Source organism: Macrotis lagotis, chromosome 6, assembly GCF_037893015.1.
Source record: "Macrotis lagotis isolate mMagLag1 chromosome 6, bilby.v1.9.chrom.fasta, whole genome shotgun sequence".
Taxonomy (NCBI): domain Eukaryota; kingdom Metazoa; phylum Chordata; class Mammalia; order Peramelemorphia; family Peramelidae; genus Macrotis; species Macrotis lagotis.
In genome coordinates this window covers 232,374,532-232,398,290 of record NC_133663.1, presented here as the reverse complement: position 1 = coordinate 232,398,290, position 23,759 = coordinate 232,374,532, and the positions used below count along the sequence as shown (strand labels likewise).

The 23,759-nt window shown below is 34.7% G+C and overlaps 1 long non-coding RNA gene across 3 annotated transcripts in view; it reads right to left on the bottom strand.

The window, feature by feature from the left end:
- Positions 1 to 489: 489 nt before the first annotated feature.
- The window catches only part of LOC141491482 (uncharacterized), a 138,952-nt gene continuing 115,682 nt past the window's right edge, over positions 490 to 23,759 (bottom strand). For 2 of the 3 annotated variants that reach the window (XR_012469623.1, XR_012469626.1), the window contains one exon: positions 490 to 13,193. This is a non-coding gene — a long non-coding RNA (uncharacterized LOC141491482). The remainder of the gene's footprint in view (positions 13,194 to 23,759) is intronic. The other variant, XR_012469624.1, reaches the window with a different exon arrangement.

Sequence of the window (23,759 nt, the reverse complement as noted above, 5' to 3'; positions counted from 1 at the left end):
CTGGCAAGTAAGCTGGTCCTTAAAAAAATGTTCTTTCAAAGCCTAAGTCTTTTTAGGCAATATCTTAATATAGTACAGGCTAGAGATCCTAGTCAATGAAAATAGACTCCATAAAAACATATGACTTTCTTCAATCCTCAAAGCAAAATTTTTTTATTCAGTTCAATTATTCAACTAGATTAAAGCTAAGGTTTTTTTTAACTTTAAAGAAAAGATTTGAAGATTTGTGCTTTCAACCCTAGAGACTTTTTATTGACAGATTCCAGGAATATGTATCCAATTTTTTCATCTAAAGTATTCCATTTTATATACTATAAAAGACATTTTTAGTGAATGAGCCATATCTGTGCTATTCAGGTCTCTGGCATAGATCCAGGCTGTTTTTAGTTTTGTATGTGTATATACATATACATATATATATATATATATATATATATATATATATACATACATACATATAAAATTGTTGTTTAACAACTGGCTCTCTGAAAAAAAGTAGTCAAGGTGCATTTCTAATTTCATCTTCATTATTAACATTTTCTTAAGTCTAGCCAATCATGAAAACATTAAATCAAGCCCTGAGTTGTGGAGTTGGCTGAATTCTAAAGTATAAATGAAAATTTACACTGAAAATTTAACACGTGATCTTCAAGAGTTGGTCAAGTTGGCTCCAGCAAGCCCCTGAATATGGCAATTTACATAATGGTAACTGCTTCTTGGGGGAAAGGGGTCATATTCTCTATTTTCCTAGAATCATTTGAGTTAATAAAATTTCTCAATCTCTCTCTCTCTCTCTCTCTCTCTCTCTCTCTCCCCTTCCCACCATTCTTCCTTTCTTCATATTCTCTACTCTTTCTCACTGTCTTTTCCCTGTAAGTTAACACAATGTAAAAATGAAGTATATTTTAAAGTGTCAGTATTACACTATGACACTAAATATAATTCAATTTCAATCAAGATATAAAAGGCATCTAGCAGATTACCTTCATGTGATAATATATACTATATGGATGAATAAAAATGTAAGAAGAATATTTTATGTTTCTCTTTTTAAAAAATTACCTCCTTCTTTAAGTTGTTCATTACTTACCTAGTCCCAAAATATTTTTCTTTTCTGTAGGTTATTGAGAATCTATGGATGACAGTAATGCCAATTTTTTATGTTTCTCTAGGAGGACTTTAGGAATATGTCACCAGGACAGTGAGGCTACATAATCAAAATTACCATTGCTATGCCTCACTGATCAGTCAATAGGTAAAATTCCATTAGAATTCAAATTTGAGCACAATACCAAAGCAAACTGAGATTGCTGTGAGCATTAAGTATCATAAACAGACAGAGGCAAATTGCAAGCTGTCTGTGGAATTATAAAGATGTATGACAGGGTGTGAGTTGGAGAGTGAAAAAAACAATAGGAGAAAAAGAGAATAAAAACAGGATTGGGGGTGCAGTTGGAAGGAAGAAGATACACTGAGCAAAGTATGTCTTACATTAGCTTAGTTTGTTATATAATAAAGGAGCCTATTTGCCATATGATCCTAATCTACTAAAAAGCTCTTTCCTCTGCAATATAAAGACAAATTCTTATTCTTTGTTCCATGTTCATATTTTGTTCTTTGTTTAAAAAGGAATGAAAACAACATATCCCATCTGGCATTGGTTCACTTTGCCAGCTTTTTGCTTTTGGTACCAGAGCTCAGATTGCTATTTAATTAATTAAGGAATTCCCATAAATCACATCTGTTTGTCCCATAATTAATTGGATGTGAATCCTTCTCTTGTGAATGAGATGATTCCATCTATTACAATTTCATTTCAACTGGGAAAATTTCTGTTTCATTTGTTCCACCCACACATTGCTGTCAGAAGAGTTTTTTAATTTTTTTAACTTCCTCCTGGACTTTTCTACATAAGAGCAAAATATCTACCAAATACAAACTAAATTATGAGATAGAAACCATCAAGGGAGAAAATGGAGGATATCCTAATTCTTAGTGTATTTTCTCCCTAGGGGGAAGGTATAAGACAGAGGAACCAGATGTGAGGCATGCAAGTGTATAAGTCTCTTGTATTTTGGTATACTCATAGCTTGAGGTATGACCTTCAGAGGAACTACATTTCAGAATAAGGCAAAGAAAGAGCCTTCTAGTCAACCAAAATATATGTCCCAAAAGGAATGGAGCCAGACCTTTGGCTTTGTCCCCAGATTGCAAATCCAGACATAGAATGAGAAGCTGTCTCTCTTCTTCATGATTTCTAAATGATTATTCCCTCTCTCCTATTATATCTCTCCAGGCTCCATCTGATGACATTAACACAGTATCTGGGTTCCTTATTCATCCTGTCCTCAACCCCTTCAAAGGTCGAGTTTCTTCCAATCTGCCACACCCTCTTTGGCTTTCTTTGTCTTCTATTAAACTGCTTCCTATTTTCCTATAGATTTCTATTGAAGACTCTAAGACTCTGAATTTCATAAACATAGCAAACTTGATCCTCTCAAATGCTCTAAATAACACCAAATATTTCATGCATTAACCATTAGCTAGATTACAGTTTTGGAAGATATAGCTATTGAATCATAACAGCACTGTCTTTCTACATTCATTTTATAATCTCTCCTTCCTTGTAACTCTCTATGTTTTTCTGTACTCACCATATCCTTTTCTGTTTTATAGCTTTGGGGGTCTATATTTATCTTTCCCCAAACTATAAATTTCCTTGAGAACAGGAGATTTGCCTAATTTGTTTGGTTATTTATGATTGGCAGTGTGGAACAGTGAAAGGTGATGGATATGGAAAGCTCTGAAACTTTGCTCCCCCTATGACTTTGAATGAGTCACTTCTGCTCTTAGAAATCATACTTTCCTTGGTACTGCACATATTAGGACCTAAATAAACATTTGTTGGACAGTGTTTTGCTGATAGCGATGAGCCCAGTGATTAGAGAATGGAAATACCATTTGTCATCCTGAATTCAGTTGGCATTATTATTTTAAGCACAAAATTTAAAAACAAGGTTTTAAATTATCAAGTTACATGTGGACTCTCAGTGTACCTATATTTAAAATGGAAACTAAGAATTTCCCATGGAGATTTCATAAATTGACTCTAGAATTGTTAAATAGTGTGGTCTATTCATTGTTATGTATATTTGTAATCCCATGTTCCCATATAAAAAGGTTATATTCCAAAGATAACCTTTGGATTGATCAATAACAATTTACCAAAGCATATATATTGTACCAAAGCCACTATATTTTTTCACTTTTTTATAAACCCATTCCTTTAAGCACCTAAATTGCTACCTAATCATTGAGTAGTAATAACACTAAAATAACTTGGCTGGTCTGATTCAGTTTTACTTCTTACTAACCTTGGGAATGTGGAAGAGTTTTACTCAGTCTTCTTTCCACTATCTGTTAAATGGAGATAATAATAATTACTCTTCCTATTTCACAAGTTCCTATAAAACACTTTCATTCCCACTATTCTACATAAAAGATGAATTACTATTATTTTGTTATTATCATTGCCAATAATAATAATAATAGCCTACAAAACATGCAGCTTACATTTTAAGCGCCTACTTCATGACTTAAATAATTTAGGCATTTACAATGTGGCTTCTTATGGTATGGTTACTCCTCAAGGAGTTTGTAATTAGAAAGAAATATATTTCCATTTCCTGATCTTCAGAGGTTAAGAATTTTTACTATGTTTCTCTCTTTATAAGAATGTGTTTTTTACCAAAATTATATATTAAAGTAAAATTGCTGCCTTGATTTAAGTGGAAAAGAATTCCAAGTTCCAAGACATATGGCCTCTTGTGGAACATTTACAAGGGAGTAGGAGTTTTACATACATCTGCTCATATATCCTTGAAAAATTAATAGTTTTCAATGAACCTGGCCAAGTTTCAATTTTGTAACTGAATGATAAACCAGGTGAGCTTAACACAGTTTTAGTTCACAACACACACACACACACGCGCGCGAGTGCCGTACAAATAAATAAATTGAGATTTATTTTTCCTTTTCCACAGAACCTTAGGCAAAGATAGGAACAATTTAATTGCTTTAGCTAGCTAACTCATCCATATAGCAAAGCAGATCTCATTTAGATGGTTAATTTAGATGCATATCTTTACAAACCTAATTTTCCCCCCAATTTGCTTATGTTTTATGTTAAAATGTTGTATGGGATACATTAAATGTCAAAAATACTTTAATGGGTAAAAAATCAAGAGTCAGGAAATTCCTAGTTAAGAATATTATAGGGGTGGCTAGGTGGCGCAGTGGATAGAGCGCCAGCACTGGAGTCAGGAGTACCTGAGTTCAAATTTGACTTCAGACACTTAATAATTACCTAGCTGTGTGGCCTTGGGCAAGCCACTTAACCCCATTGCCTTGCAAAAAAAAAAAAAAAACCAAAGACTATCATAGACAATGAGAACTTAGCACATTACACATCCTGTACAAATTTTGATGCACATTTGACAACATAGATACAAGGAATATTTTTAAAAGGGAAGCAGAGATTTAAAAAAATTACATATGTTCAGTAAATCAAAGTAATTATTCTATAGAAACTTTTGGAATTTCCTGACTGACTTTCTAGGGCTTGGATTTTTAGCATTCATATCAGAGTAATTGAGTACTTGCATTTCATTTCAAAGGGCTTATTAAGGTTCAAAAAGCCTGTTAGGTTAATCCTCAATTGAGAGATCCCTGACCAAAACATTCTTTATTCAGGTGTCTTAAATGAACTGCTAGGAAATTGAGGGGAGTGGAAAGAAACAGAGGGTGAACTAAGTTGCAATGTGTTCATAGGCTGTTCATTTAAACAATCATTAAAACTTGCTATATTCCTTTAAATATCATTTGATATTCTTTCCTAAACAATGATGACAATCCCACCACAGTAAATATATAACACTTTGCTCATTTGGGAATCTGAAAGCAGATATCTGAACTTCCTTTTTTTGGCAAGGAATAGAGCATATGGTTGAAGGAGATAGGGCCTAACTTATGAACCCATTTATCCTCTCTTAACAAAAGCCTTCTTGTCAATGAATTAAGTTCTTATCCTGACATACCTGTAATAAACTTTCTGGTTTCAAGTATCCAAAGAATAACTATATTTGAGAAAAGTGTATCCTTATTTAAGAAATGAGTAGATGACTGATAACTTCTATGTCTTTTTGTTGTATTATAAATGTATATTAGTTTATATCCAATTTTGCATTATTGAACTCTTTATTGAGCTAAATAGCCTTGCATAGAAAAAAGAGAGCATGCAATGTTTTGTAAGCTCAATTTGATTTTAGAAGGAGAGAGAAGAGGAAGCCCATGACTGTTTCTCTCTCCCAGATCAGTTAAAGAGAAAAGGAAACAAAGCATTTTAGGCTTTAACAGAACTCACAAGAGCAGGAGTAGTGCAGGTACATCTAAAGCTTAGGTGGTGAAAACTGTATAAGAGGGTTTGCTTAGACACAGAAGTTCTTAACTTGAAATCCATCAACATTTTTTAATACTGTACCTCAATAAAATTGATTTCCTTTGAATTCCTATGTATTTGTTTCATTGTGTTTAAAATATTATGAAAAAGGATCCTTAGTCAAAATGGTTCACAATACTAAAATGGTAAAGTACCTTTGATATAATTGAATTAAATGGTAATAAAAAAGTTAAAAGTTCCTACTGATCTATAGATTGATATGACTATTAACATATTACAAAGATTATATTTTATTTTATTTTTCCAGAACTAGGATGAAACTGAATGCTTCATTAGTAACAAATTTGATCTACAGAAGTAGATTGTAGAGTCATAACTAGCAATTTCTGCTGTGGCTGGCTGCCATTGGAGAGTTTCATCTGAGATGCTCAAAAAGGGGTAAATGTGCCTCCCCTATCTTCCTAAAGCCATTGTGAACAATACCATGACAGGAGCTGACAGAACAGTGCCAGAAGCCACCCTTTCAATTTCAGAAACCTTTAAATTGTCTAAACCCAATTCCTCTGCCCCAGTTAAAACTACAAAGGCTTATTTCTTGAACTCTTCCCAAATATCCATTTTATAAAGTATTTTTCCCTTAGACATGAGATTCCGTATATATGAACTCTATCAATGATGGTCAACATTTTGTCTCTTATTATCTTAGAAAATTGTCTAGGACACTGAAAGTTTAGTCTCAAAGTGTTATTAGTTTCATAGCGAGTATGGGTCAGAGGCAGGATTTGAACTGACATCTTTATGCCTCCTATATTAAGACGTCCCTAATATAGAAGATAATTAGGATATCAAAGATACACAAGTACCATCTAGTGGAGAAACAGGAATACTGCAGATGCACTACAGAATATAGTATAATGTTACATATGTTATAAAGTATATGTACTATGAAATTTTTATATATGGATATATTTTCTCATTTATACATGTTAAATATAAACATATATGTGTAAATGTTTATGTATGTGTATATACACACATATGTATATACTTATATATTTACATTTTGACATTTAGGTCAATAATTCAACTTAATAAGTAATTTTTAAGTATCTACTAGGCTTACTATGCTAAATCCTGGGGTTACAAAGACATACAACAGTCTCTGACCTCAAGGACATTGTACTAAGGTAAAAAACATGTAAATAAAAAAGTACATAACAAAGTAATTTGACAAGGCCAAGTCACTAGATTTTATGGCCAGGAAAGGCACATAGGAAAAAAGCATTTGAGTTTTGATGGAATTAGAATTCTATGAAATAAAAGTGAAGAAGGAATGATTCCAAGTATGGAACATAGTCTAAGCAAAGGACAGATATGGGAAAGACAGTGTAATGTACAGGAAAGAGGTCTATTTACCTGGCAAGTAGAAAATACGATAGAATAACATATAAGAAAACTGGAAAGGGTGGTGACAAATTTTAAAGGTTTTCTTAAAGTCAAACAAAGGTTTATATTTTATTCAAGAGGCAAGAGATTTGGAGTACTAATGATTATGGTCATACACGTGTTCTAGGAATAACAATTTGGCAGCTGTGTAAAAATGGATTGGAAAGAAGAGACTGGGCTGGAGGCAGAGTCCAATGATAAGTAAAGAGGTAATATAAAACTCCAAATGAGAAGTTATAATGGCATAATCTAGGATAGTTGCTGAGTAAAAGGAGAAGAATTGGATGAGAGAGATATTAGGATAGAAATGGAAGGGAATAAGCATTTATAAAGCACTTTTCTAAATGCTTCAGAAATATTATCTAATTTTATAGTGACAAGTCTTAGCAATCATTGGAAGTGTAAGGTTAGTGTGAGTGATGAATGAAAGTGATGATGACAATGCTGAGATTGGCTGGCCAGTAAAATCTACTATGAATGCACTTTGGGAATGTCTGAGAGGGGCAGCTGTAGGTCACATCATTCAACAGCTTCATTTTTATAGCTACCTTGTCTTTAATAAAGGAAACACAAATAGAATCAGGCTTTTAATTTCAGTCTAATAGTTTGATTATTGAACAAATAGATAGTAAATGTGGTTAGGGAATGTTAATACATTAAAAAAATCTTCTTGAATTAACCTCAAGAAATAAGGGCAAGTATAGCTACAATAATCAATCTTTTGATGTGCTAAAATTTAAGGAATAGACCCTATTGTTTTACTACTCATTAAATAGTCAGATGGACATAAGACAATCAAACTGGGAATTAAAAATATTATCTCACCCATCAGTAGTTATTTAATCTGAATTTAACATTAAAAATTTATGCTATCATTGGTCTTCAACTAATACCACAAAACACCAGGAGGTTCATTAGAGTTCACCTGCATGTTCTAGTTTGTTCATGGAACTAGAAAATGTCAGCTTAGCCCTTTGCATAGCATTTAGGTGATTCGTTAAAAAAAAATGTGAGCTGACCAAATTTTGTAGTATCTAATTCAATATAACTAATAATCACTGACATTTAAAATTCACTTTAAAGTTTACCAAGAACTTAATGTAGATAATCTCATTTGATCCTTATGACCAGAGTCATAATAAGCAAGGGTAACTGAGACTTTGCTGCAGGAGACAGCATCCTGGAGTTTTCCTCCTCCCCCAGTGAAATATCAGCCACTCTTCAGGGATGCCTCACTCCTCCTTCTCCAGTCTCCTCTGGTCATCATGTCCCTATCCCAAGACTAGCCTTCTTATCAGGGTAGACTGCCTTTGATTTGCCATTTGACCTGTGTCAAACAGTATCAAGCACTTTGGATTACTTTTCAATCACTGGGGTGGGGGAGACGTCAGTGCAAGCCCCCAAATATCTATAATAAATACAACCATAGTTCCATTCAGTTCCTTTACTTCTTTAACCTTCTTTTTTCTGTTGCATGCCCTGGAGCCCTCCTCTCTTCAACACAAGCTCTCCTTAGACCTAGATCTTTTCTTTTTATATTTATTTCCTGTGTTTGATACTTGTTAAACCCTAGCTTACTCTAGAATACACTTTTTGGCACCTTTTCCAAAGCTTCCTTCCTCATATTCCTAACATAGGACCAAGATAAAGATATGGAACATTCTTATTCTCAGCTGTCATTTTCAGACCTTCCTTTGCCACCATCCTATAAATACCACCTCCTCTTTCTTTAAATCTATTCCATCTTGTCCAGATCCTTATAACTGTCATCTATGGTTTTTGCTCATAGTATTTTCATCCTCTCTCATACTAGCTCTTCAATTTCCTCCCCTTCCTTGGCCCCTGTTCTCAGTCTGCACTAAAACAATCATAGGAGTGGGAATATTTTAGGACACACACTCAATTCAACCTAAGTTGCCCCAACTTCCAGAATTCCTGGTTATGAATCTTATGACAACTACCCTGTGAGTTGTCATAATACCCATGTATCATGGGTATTATCCCTATTTTATACATGAGAAAATTGAACATAGATCAGTTCAGAGGGTATGTTCACGATCACAAAACTAGTTTTGGAGGGAGAATTCCAGTCTAGTCCTTTCTGACTCTTTCCAGTGTTTTTTCCACTGTACTATACTTTTTTCACTGTACTCAAATATAGCCAATACAAAGGAGGGATTTAATTAGTGAACAGTATTTTAATCTAAGCAAAACAAGATAGTTATCTCAAGGTCCAATGTTTATGGCAAGAATTTCTTAGTGGAAAGAGTGCTGGTCTTGGAGTAAGATGACTTGAATTCAAGACCCTGCATCAATATTTATTAGCAGTAAGAAAATGAAAAATCTGTTTCATGTTGGGAGGCAGAGCAGTGGGATCACTGGAATTACAAGCAAAAGCCTAGGTTTAATTTCTACTCATCAATTCTTATCTTCAAGTTTATGGGCAAATCATTACCTCAGTGTATGTAATGCGGAAGTAACAATACACTATCGATTACACAATTTTATTGTGACAAATGAGTTTTGTAAACTTTAATGTGTAAATGGGACAGATAGCTTTACACTGGGATAAGATTTGAGACATTTGATAAGGCTATCTTGCCTCATACAAGATATATTTACATACTGTAAATTGGTATGAGTTCTACCATTGGTATGATTAGAATAAACCTGCTCTGTGCTAGACTAGCAAGTCAATTCTAATCCTCTGAAATCACTGGTTTAAATCAGTTGTCGAACTAGCCAAAGTGAATTTTCATTAGCCAGTGTGAATTACAAGCAGATAACCCCTGGATGTTGTTAAATTAATTCAGTATGCTAGTGGGACATTACATCATTTCCCTATAACATGGATTACTGTCTATGCTCATTTCCTTTGGCACAAAATTGATCTTTCCCAGGAATATCACTCATCATAGTTCATGCTAACCCAGTTGGATGGAAGAAAGTGCTAATGAATCCGAAGTTATGAGCTGAGCTTAGCACTGCTCTGTTTCATGACTAGAGGTGTCACCCCTCACACCTAATTATCTTGAAAATGCAAGATGTTGTTCATAAGAGGCCATAAAACTTGTATGGATTCATCTAAGGTTAACAACTCTTCTAGAAAATAAGAACTCAGAGAGGAGAAGCAGATTTTTATAAAAGGAAAAGAGTAACAATTCTGGAGCTAGGGCTTCACAAGTCATCTATTATAATCACTTCATTTTACAGATGAGAAGACTGAGGCCTTAAGAAGTTAAAGTACTTGTTCAAGGACACACAAGTAGTAAGCATCAAGTAAGATTTAAATATGGAACCTTTGATTCCAGGGCCAAGTGATATTTCTACTACCCCACAAAGCTCAGAATTATTTAAAGTGAAATAGAAAAATTACATAATAAGATAACATTTTTTAAATTAAAGGTAATAGTCTTCAGTCTTTGTTCAAACTCCACAATTCTTTCTCTGGATACAGATGGTATTCTCCATTGCAGATAGCCCAGAATTGTCCCTGATTGTTGCACTGATGGAATGAGCAAGTCCATCAAGGTTGATCATCACCCGCCCTGTTGCTGTTAGGGTATACAATGTTCTTCTGGTTCTGTTCATCTTGTTCAGCATCAGTTCATGCAAATCAATCCAGGCTTCTCTGAATTCCCATCCCTTCTGGTTTCTAATAGAACAATAGTGCTCTATCACATACATATACCACAGTTTATTAAGCAATTTCCAATTCTTTGCTACCATAAACAGGGCTGCTATGAATATTTTTGTACAAGTGATGTTTTTACCCTTTTTCGTCATCTCTTCAGGGTATAGAATCAGTAGTGGTATTGCTGGATCAAAGGATATGCATATTTTTGTTGACCTTTGGGCATAATTCCAAATTGCTCTCCAGAAATGTTGGATAAATTCACAGCTCCTCCAACAATGTATTAGTATCCCAGATTTCTCATCATTGTCCTTTCTGGTCATATTGGTCAGTCTGAGCTGTGTGAGATGGTACCTCAGAGATGCTTTAATTTGTATTTCTCTAATAAGTAGTGATTTAGAGCAACTTTTCATATGACTGTGAATCACTTTGATTTCCTCATCTGTAAATTGTCTTGCATATTCTTTGACTCTTTATCAATTGGGGAATGGCTTGTTTATTTTTTTAATTTGACTCAGATCCCTGTATATTTTAGAAATGAGTCCTTTGTCAAAAATACTAATTGTAAAAATTGTTTCCCAATTTACTACATTTCTTTTGATCTTGGTTACAGAATTTTGTCTGTGCAAGAGCTTTTTAATTTAATGTAATCAAAATTATCTAGTTTGTTTTTAATGATGTTCTCCTTCTTTTCCTTGGTCATAAACTGCTTCCCTTTCCATAGATCCGACAGTTAAACTATTCGTTGATCTACTAGTTTGCTTGTAATATTGTTTTTTATGTCTAAGTCCTGTATCCATTTGTATCATATCTTGGTATAGGGTGTGGAGTGTTGATCTAATCAAAAGTCATGTCTAACACTTCATGACCCCTTATGTGATTATGCCCCATATTCTTGCCCTAGATATTGAAAATTTGCCATTTCCTTCTCCAGCTCATTTTACAATGGGAGAAATGAGGGGAATAGGATTAAATGAGTTGTCCAGAATCAAGTAAGTGTCTGAAGCTGGATTTGAAGCCAGTCTTTCCTGATTAGACTGAGCACTTTCTCTACAGCATCACCTAGCTTCAAGTAATAAGAGAAGACTTTTTTATTATTTAAACATAATCCATGTTATGGGAAAAGAAGGAAGAAGGGGGAGGAGGAGGAGGAAAAGAGAGAAGGAGAAGGAAAAAAGAGGAGGAGAGATGAAAGAGGAGAGAAGGAAGGAAGGAAGGAAGGAAGGAAGGAAGGAAGGAAGGAAGGAAGGAAGTTAAATGTTTTGGAACGTTTGCTTATTTTCATAGCACACAATTCTCCATAAATTGTGACAATGTTAAATCCACATGGCATGATTATCAATTGCCTATAAAACTAAATTTTTTCCCTTTAAAATAGCAGGATCAGCTTAGAATTTCCTAAAGGGAAGAATAGCTATTTTTAGAAAACAAAATTTTGTTTCATTCTTGATCATCAAAACAAACTCAAGGATATGGCAAAGAAAAAAAGTTTTTTTAAATCATCCCTGGCTAAAGAATTAACTCTGGTAGCCTTAAAAAGCAAGAAAATTGTAAGTAATTAGTAGAGGTAACCCTGGCAGCCAAGAAAAGAACTAGCTATTATTACTTTCTACCTTTTTCTAGAAGTTTGATTTGTGTTAGTCGTATTTGCTCCTTATAAGTGTGCCTCAATTTTAGCAAACTTTTTTCCTCTGATACTTTGGACATTTGTAGGAGGATAAACCTCAAATTTATAAAGGGAATGTTTTCTCATTATTATTCTTATTATATATTTCAGCAAATGCCTATGCTTTGAGTTGACTGTCTCTCTAATTCATTCCTAAAGATAGAGGTTATGTATGTTTTGTAGTATTAAATTTCAATTGTTTACTAATTTAATGAACACCAAAAATCATTTCCATATACAAAATAGAACAAAAAAGAGATTATATATGAAATTGTGAGTTTCTATATATGTAGTTTTTTTAAAAGCACATAATGCATTCAATGTCATCTTCAAAGCTTTTTTGTGTTTCTTCTGAAATTCCTTGTAGTCTATTCTCAGTATTTAAATAATGTTTAAATGACTCATTTTTCTTTCTTTTCTTCTTTTTTTCCCCAACACTATAACTAGCTCACTTCAATTCCCTTCTCCCCAAAAAAAGAAAGAAACATGCAATCCTTGTAGCAAATAAGCATAGTCAGGCAAAATATCTTCACACATTTTTCACATCTAAAAATGCTTCATTCTGCACTTTGAGACCATCAATCACCCTTCAGTCAATAATGAGAAATGATGCTTTATCAGTTATCTTCTGAAGTCATGGCTAGTCATTTCATTGGTCAGAATTCTTAAGAGTTTTTCTTTACAATATTGTTGTTTTTGGCAGAAAACCTCAATCTGGGCCTGTCTGTTCTGAATGGTAAATTCCACTGTAATCCTAAACCCTTTCCAGTCACCAGTTGCCTTGACAATGTCATCACCTACCTTTTTTTGGGAGACAAACCCAAGAGACCAATTTTGGGGGCCAGAGCTGATGTGGCACCAACTTCACCACCAGTGCACCTTAAAAGCACAACTTTGATTTCATTAGGATCAAACTTGGGAGACATGGCAGCAACAAAGGTGGAGGTATGGTCTGGTGGCTGCAGGGTGGCTGCTGGTGTTGGATGAACCTGGATTTGGAACAACCAAAAGAAGTTGTACCTTCACCATCACAAGCTGGAGACAAAAGTATGACATCAAATTTAAATCTCCTTTGCTTCTTTACTCATTCTTCTTATTTCTTCCCTATGAGGTTAAACAAAGAAAATTTTCCTTTTCCACATGACAGTCCTTCAAATATTTTGAATCAGTTATCATATAGACAAGTAGAATATCACTAGTCCTTTAATTAAACTTTTTCTGGGTTATTTCCATGCTGCCACACTACAAAAATCCTTCAGATTCATCTAATAACCAAGTATATATTTCTCTATCTTTTCTAAAAAGACATCATAAAATTATTTAATAATAATGATAGTGTTGATTGATATATAATGATGGATAACAATATAATAATAATTGAAGCACTTATATGGTGTTTCAAGATTTGTAAAATACTTTACATATGTGATTGCATGTACTACTCATTACCTCATATGTTATCTCATTTATCAAACACTTTGCTAGAATGTCTACAGCACTCATACTGATACTTAGGAATAGTGTCCATATTGGGAGAATCACACAAATCTATCAGTTTACCAGGAGGGCAGCTAGATGACAAAGGTACAAGTCCTAGTTTAGTTTGTCTTATTAGAACACTTCAGATGAGAATAATAACATTCAGCTTGAACAAAAAAGATATGAATATCTATATCTTCTTATATTAATGACTGTGCATTTACAAGCCCATGTTTTATTATAATCACGAATATAATTTGAGGGCATTAGTGTTTTGAATTCCTTAACCTGTGTGAGTTTCAAAATTCATTGTTTTTATTACTACATACTTTTGTTATTTTTCTGAGGACAAGGTATGTAGGAGAGAGTTGAGTGGAAAAAAAACATATAGCAGCAATTTTTTTAGTAACTTTATAAGAAAAGTAGAAGAAAAAATGTGGAATTCCTTTAACACACAGGTAAAACATGCAGCTATTACTTCTAACAAAAATGCAAATGAAAGTAGAGTTTTTATTCCTTAATGTTTAAATGACTCATTTTTCTTTCTTTTCTTCTTTTTTGATATAACACATATATTTTTAAAGCATTGAATTTTTTCCAAAGTAATAACAATTTTAGTTATACTCTAGTTGCTGTAGGATCTTGGTCAGATTGACAGATTAAATAATTCCATAATACATTTCAAAGGTCTTTCACATCATTTTGTTCTTTGGCATTGTTAACATGTAAAAAATGCTAGGAATCTTATTTTTGGTTTGTTTAGTACATTGAAAGACTTGGAAATAAAGTTGGTGTCTATCAACTGTGGAACATGAATAAAATGGAATATTATCACACTAAGAAATGATAACTATGAAGTATTCTGAGAAGTATGGGAAGACAAGCTGATACAGAACCAGGAAAGCACCATAAACTATGACCATAAAAACTTAAATGGAAACTTTTTAAAAAAAAATGAAGCATTGTGTAATTACAGTGATCAAACTTGACATCAAGAAAAAAGCTAAAAGTTTTTGCAACTCCCTTCTTTATGTAGGCTGAACCATGGGGGTAAAATACTGCATATACTGATGTTTCCATTTTCTTTGATTGAATTTTCTTCCTCTTTCTCTTTTATTTGTTTATTCTATATATTAGAGTACAGTTTTTCCGGGTAGGGGAGAAGGAAAGGGTTTATGAAACAAAATATATCAAGAAATATTAATAAGCTTGATTGATTCTACAAATGCCTACTATTATTATTAATTTGTCTGGAAGACACAAGAACAAAGAATAGTATAAGAGTTAAAAAAAATCTCAAACCCAGAAGAAAACAAAGGGAAATGTGAAGTTATTCAATGCATTTTCTCTTAGAAATTATTCAGTCTCTCTGTGTGTGGTGTATTGTATAATCTGGGAGTTTTGTTCAGTTTCAATAATTAGAATGTTTGAAGTATGGAGCAATGGATAGGGTGTCAGGGTCAAGAAGACTTATTTTACTGAATTCAAATCTGCCCTCAAACACTTATTAGCTGGGTGACCCTGGTTAAGTCACTTAAATCTTTTTGCCTCAGTTCCTCATTTATAAAGTGAGCTGGAGAAGGAACTGGCAAGTCTTTGCCAAGAAAACCCCAAATGGAATGGATCACAAAGAATCAAGACTGAAACAACTCAATAACAACAGAAGCACCATGTTAGAGGTGGGAAGAGTTGAAAAATTTGGAAGATAATGATTAAGTGAAGGTCAGGAAAAAAATCTATGGTCCTGGATTGGCTGAGGTAAGATAAAACATGAGGAAGATAATTGCAACCTTGTCCCAAACGCTTTCAGCGTTGTGTACATCTCTAATAATAATTTCTAAAGTTCTGTTCAAGGAGTAGAATTATCTAGGATCTTTACATGGAAAAATATTGATAGAGTACTCTGTGTGTCTATATTTGCATATTCATGAGTATATATATATATGTATATATACAAACCGATATAAAATATTAATGTATTAATAACATACTAATTAGTAGGACATAGTACTAGTATTATACTATAACATAATATGATGTCTTATTTGAAATAATATGGTCTATATTATATGAAAAGGGGGAGAGAGAGAGAGAGTTGAAATCACCTTTCCCTTTAAAAGCTTTTCTGCTTATTCATCTATAAGGGGTTTGCTTTATCATCCAAAATATTGGGCTGCATGCCTAACCTAAAGTGGTTGGGGAACTAAAGTGCTAAGCTTCATGCATTCTCCTTTGAGGCTGTGTATTCTAGCCAGAGTAGATAAGAGCAGATTACCTCCCTTCCAAAAAAGAAAAAAGAAAAAGGAAGAAACAAAGAAAAGAGAGGAAGGAAGGAAGGAAGGAAGGAAGGAAGGAAGGAAGGAAGGAAGGAAGGAAGGAAGGAAGGAAGGGAGGGAGGGAAGGGAGGGAAAAAGAATAATTTGATTCTGGAAATTACATTAATTTAAGTAACACAAAGACTATTTGGTTCTATCTTTATGAATTACTTGTAATGAATAAACTGCAGTTTTTAAAACTAGAGAGATAATGCATTTTAATTAGTTAAATATTCTAATATTCCAGTAAAATACTAACAACAACAAAAGCACAGAAAATGAATCTACTCCAAGCCCTTGGCTTCTCCACTGAGGTATAGAGGCTGCAGAAGGGAAATTCTGACCTCTGACTTGGCTTTCACCCTTACTCCTTTCTAAATAACAAAAGTTCAAAAGTTCTAATCTGGGGAATGAATTAAATGAAACACTTGCTGGTTTTGCTTTGAGAAAAGATGAAACCTTAGAGACTAGAGCCAAAGAAGGTCAGTTCAGAAAAACAAAGTTAGGATTGGGGAAGGACACTAGCCTCTTAATAACAAAAAAAAAAATAGATGAATAATGTAAGATAATACCTGGGGATGTAGAAACTAGTGTACACAGAGACTTGTGGTACTTCTCTTTTTTTGCATTGATTAATGTAATTTTACTTATTTAATTTACTTATTTAATATTTAATGAAAATTAAATATTCCCCAGTTATGGGGCAGCTAGGTGGCATAGTGGATAGAGCAATGGCCCTGGAGTCAGGAGTACCTGAATTCAGATTTGATCTCAGACACTTAATAATGGCTTAGTTGTGTGACCTTGGGCAAGTCACTTAACCCCATTGCCTTAAATAAAAAATTAAAAAATATTCCCCAGTTATATTATAATCATTTTTACCATTCATTTATAAAAACATTTGAGCTCCAAATTCTCTCCCTCCCTCCCAATGCACCCCTCCCCCTTGAGATTGCAAGGAATATGATAACAATTATACATGTGAAGTTATACAAAACACAATTTCATATTAACCATTTTACAAATGAAAATACCCATGCAAAAAAACCAGAAAAAATAAAGTTTAAAAAGTAAGTTTCAATTTGTACTCAGAATTCATCAGTTCTCTCTGAAGGCAGAAAGCCATTATAAATCCTTTGAAATTGTCTTGGATTATTGTCTTGATCAGAACTAAGTCATTTACAGTTGATCATCCTTACAATCTTGCTGTTACTGTATACCTTGTTCTCTGGTTCTACTCACTTCACTTTGCCTCGGATAATATAAGTTTTCCCAGGTTTTTCCTAAACCATACTGCTCATCATTTCTTATAGTACAATAGTATTCCATTACACTTATATACAACTTATTTGATTGACATCACCTCAATTTCTAATTACTTGCTACCACAAAAATATCTGCTATAAATATTTTTGTACAAATAGATCGTTTTCTTTTTACTAAGGCAGACTTTAGAATTCTCCTGACACCTCCACAATTTAATTTAACACAACCAATAGTAATTATGCAACTTCTATGAGCAAAGCCCTAAGTCGGGTGCTGTGTAAGCTAAAATAAAGAATATTCAGGTCTCATTTCTTCAGAAAGTTTAAAATCTAGTAGGGGGACTAGACATATGTACGTGTGTGTGTGTGTGTGTTATATATATATTTTAAAACAAAATTTGAGAAATACAAAAGAAAGGTACAAAATATTAGTATAATTCAGAGACAACAGAGATGTCTTCAGGCTATGGTACTGAGTCTTCAATTAGATTCAATAAGAATTTATGTTCCTACAAGAACAAGAATAGTCTCTGCCCTCAAGGATCTTTCAATATAATGAGGGCAGGGTGGAATATTGTTCAATTTCCATTTTCAAAAAGGATCAATGACATCATATTTTGATTTGATATGAATTGGATTTAAGCAAGGATTCTGCAAAGACATTCACCTCATACTCTCTTCCAGAGTCATTGAAGATCAGTAGCAAGACAAAAGTCAGAATGACTGACAATGGCTCATGATATGGTGGATGACCTGAGCATTTTCCATGTCTGACCAAGTGCTAAGTGTTCCTCAGAGTTTATCTCATCTGTCTTCATGGGCATTGGAACAAATTGTTCTTATCTACCTAAAGGTGGAATGAGAAATGCTAAGGCAGATATACAGATATACAAATGAGTGGGGCAATATATAACCCTTCTGCCAAATGCTCCTCCTGACATGAAATACATTTTGGGAACTTTAACTTTTCTAACTCACTTTTCCCCAACCAAATAGAATCTGGGAGTTAACTGGTACTTCTTTATTGGTGTCACCAACTCTCCTAAAGACACTTAAGATCAAAGGCCTCAAACATAAAATAGATTTTATTGACCCAATAAAGCTAGGTGGTACAATAGATAGAATGTCAGACCTGGAGTCAGGAAGACTATTCCTGAGTTCAAAAACAGTCTCAGAAATGTACTAGCTATGTGACCTTGGACAAGTCATTTAACCCTGTTTATATCAGTTTCATCATCTGTAAAGTGAACTGGAGAAGGAAATAGCAAACCAGGTCAGTATGTTTGTCAAGAAAACCCCTAATACAGTGATGAGGAGTCAAAAATTACTGAGAAAAACAACTCTACAATGTATACAACAAGGACTCAAGAGAGATTTCTATTCTGTTAGGTCTGCACCTCCAGTGCAGGTCATTTATAATATTTTAGATATTCAGGAAAGAGTGTCATAATTAGTCCACTGAGAATCAAGAAATACATACCCTCATTTTAATTATACCACTGTCTTCCTCTAGAAGTCAATGTCATCTATGTGATAAAAAATAATGACCTGGCAGACAGAGAGGGAAGTAAAAAGGAAAAATGAAAGTTAATTCTTCTGCATCAAGTTTCCCTTTAGAAGGTTACAATGCCCTTTCATTAGTAGCACTTCCTATGAGTACTTTCTATCATGATTTTCCATTTTCAACAGATAATGTGGATTCTTCATGATCTTTGCACTCTTCTAATCACTGGTTCCCTTTCTCAGGAAATGGTGCCAGGTCTTGAATAATTGAACTTGACATACTGCAATAGCTAGTGCCCACCGGCTACCTACATTTCCTAGAGATTTTGTTGGAATTTTTTTCTATCCGGTAGATAGAAAATTATTTAAAACATTTTCAATTGTTCAAAATAAATGTTCCTTTAAGCATTTTTCCTAGGATTGAAGTTATCAGGGCTGAAAAACACTAGGTAAATCTTCTCTAGCAACAGGGAGGATAGTTCAACCTGGGTAGAAAGGAGAGAGACCAAAAGTATCCCGACAGTCATAAAGAATTTGTGAAAAGACTTCCAGCCAAGATGGCGGAGAGAAGACAGGCACAGTTCTAGAGTCTCCTGATCTCTTCCCCATCTATCACATGAAACAAACCTCTTAGAGGAAGTCTGACTCACGGAACCCAGAAAGAAAAGCCAGGAGAAAGAGGATCTACCTCAGGATTTGTCTTCCACTGCAGCTTTGGTAGAATTCCGGTGGGTGAGTATCAGCCCAGATCAGCCAGAGTAACGGCTGAGTTGGAACCGGGAGTCTGAGGGCCGGAGAGCCAAACCTGCTGGATCAGTGGTGGGGCTGGACAACAGGGGCTTGGGTCCGCGGGGAAGGAGAGGTACTGGTGTTGGTACTGTCTCACTGGAGCTTGGGGAGGGGACTGCGGGGAGAGGTCTGGTGCAGGAGAGTTGCGGACGCCATCCCTGGGCTCCTCTGGTCTGAGAAACTATGAATCCATGCCTCCATTGCACTGAGGCCTCCTTCCAAATAAACAATTGCAAACTACATTTGCCTCAGGTCCAGGTGTGTGAGCCAAAGAACCAGCCCAGCTGAGGAATGACCTCAGGCCAGGGTAAAGCCCACCACTGATTGAAAGCAAAAGAATTCAAAAGTTCCAACTCCTCCCTTTGAGCAAAGGGAGAAGGCCTCGCAACACAGGTAACAGATACTCCAGAGAGGGCAACCAGCACCTCCTACTGGCCAGCCAGAGAAACTGCACTCAATAAAGCCTTTAGCGACCCCAAGGCCAGGTGAACCAGCCCCCCCCCCAATCAAGGTCTTACCATAATGAAGAAGGGTCAGCAGAAAGGTGGATCCATAGAAAAATTCCTGGAAGGGAAAGACCCCAACTCAGAAAGACCTGGAACCTCTGAGGAGAATACAATCTGGTCTCCAGCACAGAAAGACTTCCTTGAAGAAATAAGGAAGGAGCTTAAAATTGGGGAGAGACAATTAATACCTTGCAACAAGAAAACAAAACCTTTGAAAGCACAACTGGACAAACACAAAAGGAGAATAAATCTCTCAGATCATCAATTGGACAATTACAAAATGAGAATAATTCTCTCAGATCCTCAAATGAGCAAATGCAAAAAAGAAATTAACTCTCTCAAAACATCAATTGGTCAAATGGAAAGCTCTTTCAAAAGTAGAATTGACCAATTAGAAAAGGAGTTGCAAAAGGTTAATGAAGAAAACTCCTCCCCCCCCCCCCAAAAAAAAGAATGGAGTCTACAGAAACTAATGACTCCAAGAGACAGCAAGAGTCAGTTAAACAAAATCAAAAATAGAAAAAATAGAAGCAAATGTAAAATACTGCATCAACAAAACCACTGACCTTGAGAATAGATCGAGGAGGGGCAACCTGAAAATTACAGGACTTCCTGAAAACATTGAAGAGAAAAAAACCCTGGACTTAATATTACAGGATCTAGTGATGGAAAACTGCCCTGATATCATGGAATCGGAGGGCAAAGTAATTACTGAAAGAGTAAATCAATCCCCACCAGAAAAAGATCCTAAAATGAAAACACCAAGGAATGTTGTGGCCAAACTGCAGAATTATCAGATAAAAGAGAAAATCCTGCAAGCAGCCAGAAAGAAACAATTTAAACATCAAGGAGCCACAGTAAGGATCACTCAGGACCTGGCTGCATCAACATTAAGGGATCGAAGGGCCTGGAATGAGATATTTTGAAGAGCACAGGAGCTTGGAATGCAGCCAAGAATCTACTTTCCTGCAAAGCTGAGCCTTCTCTTCCAGGGGAAAAAGATGGACATTTAACGAAATGGAAGAATTCCAAAAATTTCTGATGAAAAGAACAGAGCTAAACAGAAAATTTGGACATCAAACAGGAGGTTCAAGGAACACATGAAAAGGTAAAAAAAAAGGGGGGGGCGGTAAAAGAAAAAAAATGCAATCCAATAAGTTAGTTGAAACTGGCTATATCCTAGCATGGGGGTAAAAAAAAAGATCCTCATGAATCTTGAGAAATGTAACTCTAACAGAGAGAATACATCTTGCCAGAAATGATGGACATTCATGACCTATCCATGAGACTACTATCTAATGGGATATAAGTGGCTTTAACCCCATTTGGGAGAAAGACTCTGATAACTCTCAGGAATTTTGACTCTATTCGATAGAATATACAGAACTAGAAGGGTCAGACACTCAGAATTTCCTATGACTTATATAGAATGATCTAAAAAAAACACTACCACCCTAAAAAGGGGGACAGGAAAGAGATAGGAGGAGGGAGGGGATTGAATGGGGTAAATCTCATTACACTAAGAGGTACAAAAAAACCTATGATAATAATGGGGAAGAAGGGAGCAGAGGAGAAACACCTGAATCTTCTTCTCATCAGACCTGGCTTAAAGTCAACCTACACATACTCAATTAACTTATAAAACGTCTAACCTTTCAAGTATTAAAAGGGAAAAAGGGGAGGGGGACAGACAGGGAAGGGGAGTGGGGGAAATAACAAAAGGAAGGGAAGGGAAAAGGGAAAGAAAGGGGAGGGTGTGATATAGGAGGGCAAACACACTGAAGGGGGTGGTTTTCAGAAACAAAAGACTGGGGAATATAGATAAAAAGGGGGAAAGGGGGAAAAATACAAACAGAGGGAAGATAGCATGGAGGGCAATAAAGAATTAGTAATCATAACCTTGAATGTGAATGGGATGAACTCTCCCTTAAAACTTAAGCAAATAGCAGAGTGGATTAAAAACCAGAATCCTACAATATGCTTCTTACAAGAAACTCATTTGAAGCAGAGAGATACATACAGAGTAAACGTAAAAGATTGGAGCAAAATATATTTTACTTCAGATGAAGTAAAAAAAGCAGGGGTAGCAATCCTTATCTCAGACAAAGCAGCAGCAAAAGTAGATAGCATTAAAAGAGATAAGGAAGGAAACTTTATCCTCCTAAAAGGTACCATAGACAATAAAGTCATTTCAATATTGAATATATATGCACCCAGTAGGACAGCATCCAAATTCTTAGAGGAGAAGCTGAAAGAATTACAGGAAGACATAGATAGCAAAACTCTACTAGTGGGAGGCCTCAACCTCCCGCTATCAGATCTAGATAAATCAAATCATAAAACAAACAAGAAAGAAGTTAGGGAGGTAAATAGATTGTTAGAAAAATTAGATATGGTAGACTTATGGAGGAAACTGAATGGGGATAGAAAGGAATATAACTTTTTCTCTGCAGTACATGGAACTTATACAAAAATTGACCATGTACTAGGACATAAAAACCTAATGATCAACTGCAGAAAGGCAGAAATAGTGAATACATCTTTCTCAGATCACAATGCAATAAAAGTCATATGCAATACTGGGCCAAGGAGATATAAGGAGATATAGACCCAGAACAAATTGGAAACTGAATAACCTCATTTTAAAAAATGAATGGACCAAAAAACAAATTGTAGAAAGAATTAACCATTTTATCATAGATAATGATAATAATGAAACAACATACCAAAACCTATGGGATTCATTCAAAGCAACTCTCAGGGGATATATTATAGCTTCTAAATGCTTATATGAATGAATTGGAGAAAGAGGAGATCAATGAACTAAACATGCAACTAAAAAAATTAGAGAAAGAACAAATCAAAAAGTACTAAATTAGAAATTCTAAAAATTAAAGGAGAAATTAATAAAATTGAAAGCAAAAAAAACTATTGAATTAATAAATAAAACCAAAAGTTGGTATTATGAAAAAACCAATAAAATTGATAAACCTCTGGTGAATTTGATTAAAAAAAAAAGAAAACCAAATAGCTAGTATCATAAATGAAAAAGGTGAACTCACCACCAATGAAGAGGAAATTAAACTAATAATTCGAAATTATTTTGCCCAACTCTATGCCAATAAATATGATAATCTATGTGAAATGGATGAATATTTACAAAAACATAAATTGCCCAGGTTAAATGAAGAAGAGATTAAATTACTAATCACAGCACTTTTAACCGATGTAAGTACTGTTCCAGGTGCTATGAGTATTTTATCTCAGAACAATAGTTGAAACCAGAGGAAGAAAAAAAAGTCCTTTGTCAAAGGAAGTTGGAAGAGCTAGCTGTTGAAAATTTCTTTAATCATAGTGTTCTCTCTGAATGGGAGCATTTGGGTTTTTAGTTGGTAAAAAAATTGTAACCAGTTTCTGTAGTGGACCTTGTTTCAGAGGACCCTGTAAATAGAACTGATGACTAACTGGCATGTAAAAAAATGTTTTCCAGAAAAATTAAAGGAATTAGAATTGGGAAGGAAGAGACAAAACTCTCACTCTATGTAGATGGCATGATGATCTACCTAGAGAACCCCAAGAAATCATCTAAAAAACTACTGGAAACAATTAGCAATTTTAGCAAAGTTGCAGGTTATAAAATAAACCCTCATAAAGCCTCAACTTTTCTATATATGTCTAGCAAGAAACAGCAGGAAGAG